This window comes from Chenopodium album, chromosome 16 (assembly GCF_948465745.1).
Source record: "Chenopodium album chromosome 16, dcCheAlbu1.1, whole genome shotgun sequence".
NCBI classification, from domain to species: domain Eukaryota; kingdom Viridiplantae; phylum Streptophyta; class Magnoliopsida; order Caryophyllales; family Amaranthaceae; genus Chenopodium; species Chenopodium album.
Window position 1 is genome coordinate 21,783,975 of NC_137849.1, and position 10,404 is coordinate 21,794,378.

A 10,404-nucleotide genomic window follows, 5' to 3' on the forward strand; every position below is an offset into this window, starting at 1 on the left:
CAACAAAAATTGACGCCTACTCAGATTCTCAGTTGGTCGTTAGCCAATACCATGGTGATTATGAAGCCACCCATCCGGCAATGATCAAATATTTGCAGGCGGTCAAAGCTGAGGTCGGGACACTTGAAGAATTTCATCTAAGTCAAGTGCCCAGGTCTAAAAACAACCAGGCGGATGCTCTGTCAAAATTGGCATCCTCCGCCTCCTGTGATACGCCTCGGTCTGTCTTCTGGGAAGTTATGGAAAAACGGAGTATATTTGATGATGAGCCCATCGGAGTGCTTGATCGAAGCTCTACCTGGATGGATGGCATCCGGGCATACCTTACAGACAGTATGCTTCCTAATTCACCCCATGAGGCGGCCGTATTAAAGAAGCGTGCTGCAAGCTTCGAGATGAAAGAGGGAGAGCTCTTCAAGGAGGGTTTCCTAAAACCTTTGTTGAAGTGCGTTACCCCGGAAAAGGGGAAAGAAGTACTCGAAGAGTTGCACTCGGGATATTGCGCCTCTCACATAGGCGGAAGATCCCTGGTTGTCAAGACCAGGCGGCAAGGTTACTTTTTGTCCACTCTTGAGGCAGACGCCATGGAGATGGCCAGAAAATGTGATAAGTGCCAAAGGTTGGCAAGCTCATCCATCAGCCAGCAACTGACCTGACAGCAATCCACAGCTCGGTCCCGTTTGCTAAATGGGTCATGGACATTCTAGGTCCTTATACGCCTGCGCCAGGCGGAAAGCGTTGTATTCTGGTGGCTGTGGATTATTTCACCAAGTGGGTTGAGGCAGAAGCGGTCAAAGGCATCAAGACAAAGGATGTCATCTCTTTCATTTGGAAGAACATCATCACCCGGTATGGGGTACCTATGTCTATGGTGTTTGATAATGACCCTCAGTTTGAGACACCTTAGCTAAATACTTAGTTGGGAGATCAAGGGATCTCACATTGTTTTGCATCAGTCGGCCGACCCCAAGCAAACGGCTAGGTTGAAGCCTTCAACAAACTCATCTCAGACGGCATCAAAAGAAAATTGAAAGAACCGGTGGTTTATGGGCTGAAGAGTTAATTCATGTCATATGGGCCATCCGGACAACTGAAAAAGGGGCAACCGGTGAAACCCCATTTCTCATGGTTTACGGTGTTGAAGCCGTCTTGCCCATCGAGCATTATGAGCCGACTCTACGAGTCATGCTATACGATGAAGAAGCAAACTGGGAGGCCATGCGGCTAGCATTAGACTCACTCCTGGAGCGTAGGGGCAATGCCGCCTTGCGCCATGTGATTTACCGTCTGATAATGACCCGTGCCTACAATAAAAAAGTGCACAAACAGCCCTTGAAAGTTGGGAACTTTGTGTTATGAAAGATGGAGGCAACCGGTAGGGCCAATGAGCAGGGAAAGCTAACTCCTAATTGGGAAGGCCCCTAACGAATCTATGAGAAAGTGAGAAACGACACCTACCGCCTGGAAACTCCAGACGGGAGGCGGCTGCCCAGAACTTGGAATGTAGACAACTTGAAAAAGTACTACTGAGATTTGTAAATTTTTGTAAATGAAAAGCCTATCAATGAAAAAAGTTGTTTTTTGTTTTCAAACCTGTTAATTACCTCGTATACATACATGCGTAATGATGAATTACTGCCTGCGCAATGCACAAACAGACAACTATTGAATTAAACTATGTTAAAAACTTAGCGGCTAAGCTAATGTTCAAGCTATGAGGCCAATGGCCGGATGCTATCTTATTTTATAAATTCGTCTGCTCCAACATGAGTAAGGCGTCTGGCGACGCCCATTTGGGTGGAATCGTCGCAGAGAGTATCTCCCAACAGGGTAACCAAGTGCTCTACGTATCCATGCAGACGGCAAAGATTGAACGACCTAATTGGTCAACTCATAGCCATCTGACCAAAATAGTCTATAGAATGATTAAGCTTAAAAGCTGGATATCCAAATGACATTAGCTGGTTGGTAACTGAAGTTCTAATTTAGATTATTCGACGAAATTGTACTAAGTCCACCCAATGGGGCAAACGGATAAAGTGCAATGGATTGCTGGTACCCCAGACGGATAAAGTGCAATGGATTGCAGGTACCCTAGACGGCCTTAAAGCTGTATGGGGGCCATTTGTCAGGCGGACCATTTGTCTCCTGCCTCATCAAGTTCCAGGCGACAATTTGCCTCCTGCCATGTCAAAAGACAATTTAACTGGATTACGAATAACCCAGACGGAGGTGAAGGGCTATGGTACAGCTAACTCTCCGGTTGGGCAAACGGCTACTTACTGGTTTTGTGGACGGCTGTGTACTTGGTTTGGGGCAATCACTACTGTGATTGATTGACTTAGGAACATTTCATACTCCTTAAAGTATCAAAAATTCCCAAGTCAATCAATCAAAGAAAACTAAAACCAACCACACAGCCGCCAAGGGTAAGAGTAGCCGGTATACTGACTGTCGCATGCTTAAAAAAAGATAGGCAAAAATTGCAAAATTTAAGTGCAAAAATTGAAACAAATTCATCAAACTGACTCAGTCGGCAAATTCCATTCAAAACCGGTCAAGGCCGGGTAATATTGTTAACTGGATAGACATCCGGATGAAAAGAAATAAAAATTGTTACCCGACTCCTTAGTCGATAAAAAATAAACATACTCGGCTCACAAGCCAGAGAGAATAAGATGACATACTGCCGCAGAAAATACAAGGGAGGCTGAACTAGGGCTGCTGAGTCTGCTCCATCTGGTCCTGGCCGGCTGAGAGGTTCTCTTCATTTTGCTCAGCTAGGACTTGCTCACCATGGACTTGATCAGTCTGGACATGATCAGCCAGATCCGCAACCGGCTCCTCCTCATCATCTGAAACCTCAAAGCCTTGCTCTAAGGCCCATGCCTTAAATGGAGGGGGAGCCTGCTCATTCAACACTTGAGCATCATACACCTCAGTGGCGTAATCATTTCTCAACGTGAAGACCTCAAACTCAATGATTGGGTGGAGCAGTCCCTAGGCAATCCTCAGACGGGCTTCAGTGTCCTGCTCATTCTCAGCAACCAGCCGGCTTTGCTCCTTGGCAATCTCTTCTTGGTGCTGGCTTTCTCAGCTGAACGAGCTCAACCCCTAGCCGGCTGACATCTTCCCTTAGCTTGGTATTTTCCTGATCAGCCCCCTCCAATGTCTTGAGGTCTGATTGGTCATTTTTAAGCTCCAGTTCAAGCTTGGACACCTGGTTATTGGCGGCGTCATTAATAGACGTTAATTTTTTAACCAGCTCCTCTTGTTGCAACTCTACTGCTTTAATTTCAACATCACACATTATTTTACTGTATTCATCACAGTTGAGAGCTTGGGTGGCCCTTTGTTTAGCATCATTTACCTCTTCCTACTTCCGCCTGAAGGGGATCCTCAGTCCGTTTACCCTCAACATCGCTTGAAAAGGGGTCAGACGGTTAGCAAAACACTTGAAAATATGAAAGGAAAAAGAATGAAGTACTAAGTAAAGACTAAGTTACCTCAGCCAGCAGGCCTTGGATTCTGTTGAAATCCACCGCCTACACATCAGGCACATAATTCTTCTTTGACCTGGTCAGAGACCTCACCATCCTCTTGGCAAACGCTTAGACGTCAGGCGGCCTTGAGGGAGCATCTGCACCAAAAGAAGTACTTGGTGAGAAAGCAGCACAAGCGGCACCCGACTCATGCCGGCTACTCATCGAACCTCCAGACGGGCTGACCCGAGTTTTGACTCGCATGAAGTCAAGCGACTAAGGGAGTTCGATTCGTGCCTTACTGACACGACTGTCGCGTGTCTACCAAAAATAAACCTAACTAAAACCTCCTAAAATGTAGTAGGGTAAGCTAGGGTCGATCCCACAGAGAATTGGATTATCAAATTATTACTTGTGTAAATTAGAAACCCCTGTTTTGAAGAAATAATGATATGATCTAATAAATAAACTACTAACTAGATAACAAATAAAGCACGGAGAAATAAACTAATAAAAAATGAAATATGATAATAACAAGAATAATAAAATAGGGAATCGGGAGATGTATTATAACATTGGAGTATTAATTATTGCTCATCAAATATACAAATTACGTTTATATCTTAATATTAACCAATGAACACAAACAAGCATTCAAAACCTCCCTTAATTGCAAATACACCAAACGAGCTCTCGGAATATTATCTAACTAACTAATAATCTAGAACAAGCTCTTTAGACTCGATTAATTAGCCGCATTAATAACAAGGAAGTAATTAACTTAAGCCACAAATCTCACTAGCTCGGACTTGTGCAACTCAAAGGGTTGATAATCTTAGGTGTTACGACAAGTTTTAGTCACCAATAAAACACCTAATCACTACTAATGGTATTAACTAGAACAATTACGGATCACAAGCTAATACTCTAGTCATCAAATTAGTAAATTATACAAAAGATGGTCGGTCTCAAACATAATCAACTAGTTCGTAATATTCAAGCGGATTATCAAACCAATTAAGAATATAAACATTATACCCAAGAACTACAACATATCAATTCTCACAATCCAATACATAATTGATCTCCCTACCCCACTAATAATTTAGCCTGACATACTAAGATACGAAAATTGAATAACAAAAGTAGAAATTATACAATTCATATTATAACTAATGATCCAAGTAAGAAGTACTGACATATTATAGCTAGATAAATAAAATTAATTAGCCAAATTCCATTAAACTAACGTAGCAAAGAATTAATAAAAGGAGTTCAAAGCACTAACTTTTTCTCTTTAATTATCAAAGCAAATCATCTAAACTAGCAAACTAATCAAAAGTGAACGAGAAACTGATAATTCAATAACAAGAAAATCCAAATCAAAATTACAATACCAAATTTTCTAGTAGAAGGAGAGTCAACATCAACTGAACTGAGTTGCCTCCTCTTCGTTGCCCTCAGCTTGGGTTCTCTGTTTGTTTCTTCTCCTATCACTTCTCTCTGTTCATTGCTAGATACCCCCTAAAATTTGAGATAAATTCCTCCATTTATTGGCGAAACCTAGCCCAGAAAAATCCCCAAAAATACGGATCTCCCTCCAATTCGGCATCTCCATGTATATCCATTGGAGTCTTCGGTCTCCTGCAAATTCGAGTTTTTCGCTCCAATAACTATCCAATTCCATCTCTATCTTCTTTGTTGTTATGATTGATACTTGCAAAAATCGCTCAATGGTTTACAGTGAGTGAAACTCTCAGTTTCCCACTTTTCTTTTGCCTTTCTGTGTGAAATGTTGGTGTACCTCAAGGCCCATGTGGCTATTTACACTCAAACATCATTGGGCTTAAAATATGTGACTTAATTCAGTCTTGTGAGCTCCACTTCTTTTGATCCAAGTAATGGCTAAATGCATTTTGCTACCATAATCTTCTTTCCTACAAACAAATAAATAAAAATAGTAGTATCTCGTGTCCGGGAAAAAAAATATTTATAATACTCTTAAATAATCACATGTTGATAAAAAAATCAAGAGTTTAATATATAAAAATAATATACTTTAATGACCCTATCACTTACCTTGAGTGCGAAGCTGGGAGGACTCTACCCCTTCAGCCGTTGCAGTGCTGGCTGCAACATTGAGTGGTTCGCCACTCTTCGATGCCGTAGAGGCATCCGACTGTTTCCCAGCAGCTAGCTTTGAGCTTTCAACACAGCCGGGCCTTTACCCCCGATTGTGGGTCGATCTGGGTTGGCTGAAGAGGTGGAGTGAGGAGGATTCTTTCTTGCCGTCTTAGCCAGGGTTTTGTTTAGCTCATCCCCCGGCCGCTTGAACAGCTTCGTAATGGAGCGGGGAATTGATTAAGTTAATGCAAAAAAGCTATAAAGCATGGCAGGCGGCCTTACCCCATTCTTCTTAGCCTCCTTGGCCTCCAAGGCAGCTCTCTTCTCTAGCAACTGCTCTTTCCTCAACTGAGCAGCCGGTTTTGCAGGCGTTTTGTTTGGGTCAACCATGTTCCGTGCGTCTTTTGCAAAAAAGAAAGGAAACAGTTGGTTAAATAGATCAATAAAATAGTTAAGGCATTAATATAGACGGCAAATTGCCGGATGTATAGTAAATCTACCTCGTGGGAACATGGTGCTAAGCCCACAGGCGGAAAGAAAGGCCTCATCCTTCAAAAAATCTGGATGGGGTATCCAGTTCTTTGGAACAATTATATGGGTCCCATCCTCCACGAGCTCGGTCGTAGTCTCAAAGAACTCGGACTCCATTATTTGTTCGTAAGCCCTAAACGAAATGCGGAGGAGGGCACATTACTTCCCAAGTAAAGCCGGATCCTTATTGTACCGGTGTAGGAACCGGTTGTGTCCTAATTTGGGCGAGGAGATCATGTAAAACTTCTCCTTCCAGCGGTCCACTTGGACGGTTTGTCCAAGGACATCAGGTATTGCGGATGGGTGGTTAGTGTGTACCATGCCTCATACCCGCCTGGTGCCCGGCTCATGTAGTGCATATAAGCAAAGGCCGCAAAACTTGGCTCTATATTTTGGAATTCGCAGGCGGTGATGTAACTAAGTATGTTAATCCATGAATTTGGGGTAAGTTGCCAGACTCTTAAATCATACCCCTTCAAAATTTTCTTAATACCCTTACGGAGGGGAAAACGAAGGCCGACTTTAATCACGGCTTCATAACAGCCGAAGCAGTTGTTGGCGTTTTCAATGTTGTCTTCCCAGGCAATCGTCGCCTCAGCAGGCGGAACTTCTATTCTCCAACCTTCCCCAATCGGATGAGCATCCGCAAATGCTTGGAAGCTACCTCTCATAGCAGCAAGATCTCTAGGAAGCATCCTAGTCTCTAAGGGGTTTGGCAGGACTGGCCCCTTAACCGGCTGCTGGTAGTCAGCCGCAATATCTCCTTGATCAGAGCTTGATGCTTTTGATCCGGATCGTTCAGCGGCTTCCTCTCCGCCAGTCTCCTCTCCATCAGAGCCTTGGGAAGAGGCAATGTCCTCGCCGCCTAACTCCCCCAAGATTGAGTCACTTGGGGTTGAAGGGGTGCCACCCGGAGAAGACTTTGCCTGCTCCTCCGAACCCTCATATTCCTCATCCGGAATAATTTCATTAGCGGCACTTCCCGAGCGCGCCGCTTCCTAGGCTTGATAGCCGTTTGTTTGACTCTGGCCATGGTGTCCTGCATAGACACAGAGACGGAGGGGTTCGGGGATGAGAAAAGCAGGTCCGAATGTCCAAAAAAGGCACCCTCGGTTCTAGATTCAGCCGTACCAGGAGACCAGCTGAAAGACCTAGGTGGTGCCGTGCGTATCGATGGAGAGTCCATTTTTATTTTGGAAGTCTAAGTACACAAGCGGGAAAGTATAACATTAAAGAGAATAGAGGCGGTTACCTTTAGCTTAACTCCGGAAAATCTAAAAATTGCTACAAACGGTGACCGGATGTGTTCCTCAAAAACACAAATGGAAACTTGAAACTCGCTACAGGCGGGGGCAGAGTCTCTCTCTCTCTAGAATTCTTTCTTTCTCTCTCTAAGAAGTAAAAGTGATTGAGTAAAGTGAGGGGAAAAGAGGGGGGTAAAACCCTATTTATAGAGGGGTAAAACGGGGGCATCCTTGTCACACCTTAGAAGGTGAACAATCTTTTTAATGTTCACCACTCTCGGAATGCCGCGTGTCACAGGCATCACGTGGCCCGCCACGTGCTACCTATGAGGGGCAAATGTTTTGGGTAAAAATACCCTATCTATGTGGACCAATCAGAGAGGGCCACGTGTCAAGCCTGGACAGGTCCACTTGGGCCATTACCAGCTGACACGTGTCAGCCTCAGATACCTTCAGGGATTGCGGCCTTCAAGGCCCAATTCCCTAGAACACCGTAAAACGGCGCAGCCCACCAAATCTAGGTTAGAATGACCTAAGAGAGGGCACCTTTCCCAATGACCCTATAAATAGGGAGATATCTCTCCATTTTTGGGGGACAGATTTAATCATTTATTACACTACCCTACATTCTCTCACATTAGAGGAAACACCTGATCTCGGAATCCGAGAAGATCTCTCTACCTTCCGCACCTTTTACCTTCTCCAAACACGTTCTAACTTGATCGTCGGAGGCGGAGCTCTAACCACTCGGAGTCTCCGTTATTTTGCAGGTACATGCGTCACCAGACCAGTCTTCGAGCTATAACTCTCTCGAGGGACAAAAACACCCAAAACATAAGGTAAAACTCTAACACCTCGTAACTTCTTTTATCTTACGGCTATTTCACCAAATGCCACTGACAAATTTAAAAATTCATCAAATGCCATCGCACTTTTCAGAATTCACCAAATGCCACTCACAAACAGTAAAATGTCATGTCGTGCCATTAATGAGGTCTGGACGTTAACTGTCCGTTACTAGGATTCTTAATTCACAAAATGCCACTGAGAAATTAATAATTTTCATGAAATGCCATTACTTTTGTAAATTATTCACAGTAACCCTCTAATCAAATTAGTACTAACGGCTAGTTTGTTTGAACATTTTTGAAAATTTTTTGGGGAAAAATAGCCGTTGGACCCCTTTTCTTGTATAAATATGAGACTAAGAACACACATTGCATCCCTCTACATGCATAATCATGAGTTTGCAATCAAACACATCGTCCTCCACACACGAGTATGCATATGTAAGAGTTCCAAACAAGTTTTGCGGTTGTGGTCGGAAATACGCAATTAGAAGTTCGGAGTCAACATCAAACCCTCAAAGGCTTTATTACAAGTGTGACTCATGTAATAGTTTCAAATGGTGTAAATTCCTCAAGCCGTAAGAAGCTCAAAGTAGGGGAAGTTGTTATGTTAGGGATGGATCGGGACATAGCGATTTGCATGATGAATTGAAGCAATTGAAGAAGAAAGTCAGGCAGCAGCAAAAAGTGCTCAATTTTATTATGAAAGTAGGAGTTGTTATGTTTGTAATAGTTGTGATTGTAATGATGAAGTGAACAATAATGTATTTATAGTGAAATTAAATAAAGTGTTAATTTGAACATTTGTAGTATAATTCTTCATGTTGCAATCATGTTCATCCAAAAATTAAACCCCCTTGCTGACATAAATCAGAATTTTTTCCAAAAAAGCAAAAATTTAGGTACATCACACATTGTAATATTAATGTTCAAAAATGTGGATATCATTAACAACTATGCTGTGCATACAAAAGGGCAGGCTTTGGAGTTTAAGCAGCTTTCTTCGATCTTTTCTTGGTTTTTGAAGTGGTTGCTTCAGCCTCTGCATTGTTGTTGTTTGCTGTAGTTGTTGCTTAAAATGCTGCTGCATTGCTGTTGTTTGCTGTAGTTGTTGCTTCAGCTGCTGCATTCTTTGTCTATGCTGCACATGTCAACTTGTTGTGGCCCAACTCTTTGCATAGGCTGCACTTGGCTGTATTATGCCTCTTCCCTTTCCTTGCTTCATTTGCCCCCCTTTTTCTCTGCTTCTTTGGTCTGCCTGCAGATCTTTTCACTGGTGGTGGTAGTATGTCAGGGAGGTTGAATGAAGGCCATTGAGTATGGTCAGGCATTGTGTGCATATGCTCAGCATAAGTTCTTTTGTATTCCCTCCCTTTGAAATAAGGAGACACAAAATCCTCAGGTTGTAGCCTTTGGTGGTAAATCACCCTTAGAACATGCTTGCATGGGATCCCTGAATGCTGCCACTTCCCACATCCACATGTTCCAGCTCCTAGCTTGATAGGAAAGTAGACATGTTGATCCCTCACCTCAAACTCATCACCACCATATGCTGTTGCATAGCAGAACCTGGACTCAACAGATCTTGTTTGCAGGATCTTGGTTGCATAGTCAGTGAGCTCTCCATCTCCCATGGATGTTGCTTTATCAAACCTCGGAGCCATCCTCTTCATACACCAATGCCTTATAGCTGCATATTAGAATCCAAATAAGTAAATCAACACAGATAATATGGCTTAATCAAACTGGTACAACAAAGGAGTTGAGTGGGTAGATAACCTTCAAGAAGTTTCAAAACTGGTAGATCTCTGTATGGTTGGGTGCATGAGTTGAATGATTCAACAAAATTGGTTGTGTTATGATCACAGCAGAGAGCTGTGTCAAATTGATGCCTTGACCAAACCTCAGCTGTGCTGTTCAGGTACTCAACAGCCTTTGGATTGTAGGCAGATATCTTGTCCATAGCTTTATTGAACACATATGTGTTATAAGCATCAGCAGCAACCCAGAATAGCTTTTGAAAAGCATTTCCAATGTACCCTTTTGTTTTGCAATTGCTGTACAAGTGCTGACAGCAGATTCTTCTACTAGCTCTGGGGAATGCTTCCTTAATTGCTGCATCAACTCCCTGCATATGCATATGACAAGTTAATAAGCAAGAATGTATTAACTCCA

At 43.0% G+C, this 10,404-nt stretch overlaps 1 long non-coding RNA gene across 1 annotated transcript; it reads right to left on the reverse strand.

Annotated features, from left to right (window-relative positions):
- Positions 1 to 2,515: 2,515 nt before the first annotated feature.
- On the reverse strand, positions 2,516 to 5,281 carry LOC145585023 (uncharacterized). The gene is made up of 3 exons (XR_014100515.1): positions 4,880 to 5,281; positions 3,507 to 3,640; positions 2,516 to 3,423 (listed from the first exon to the last, which is right to left on the reverse strand). It is a non-coding gene; the product is annotated as an uncharacterized LOC145585023 (long non-coding RNA).
- Between the last annotated feature and the right edge of the window lie 5,123 nt (positions 5,282 to 10,404).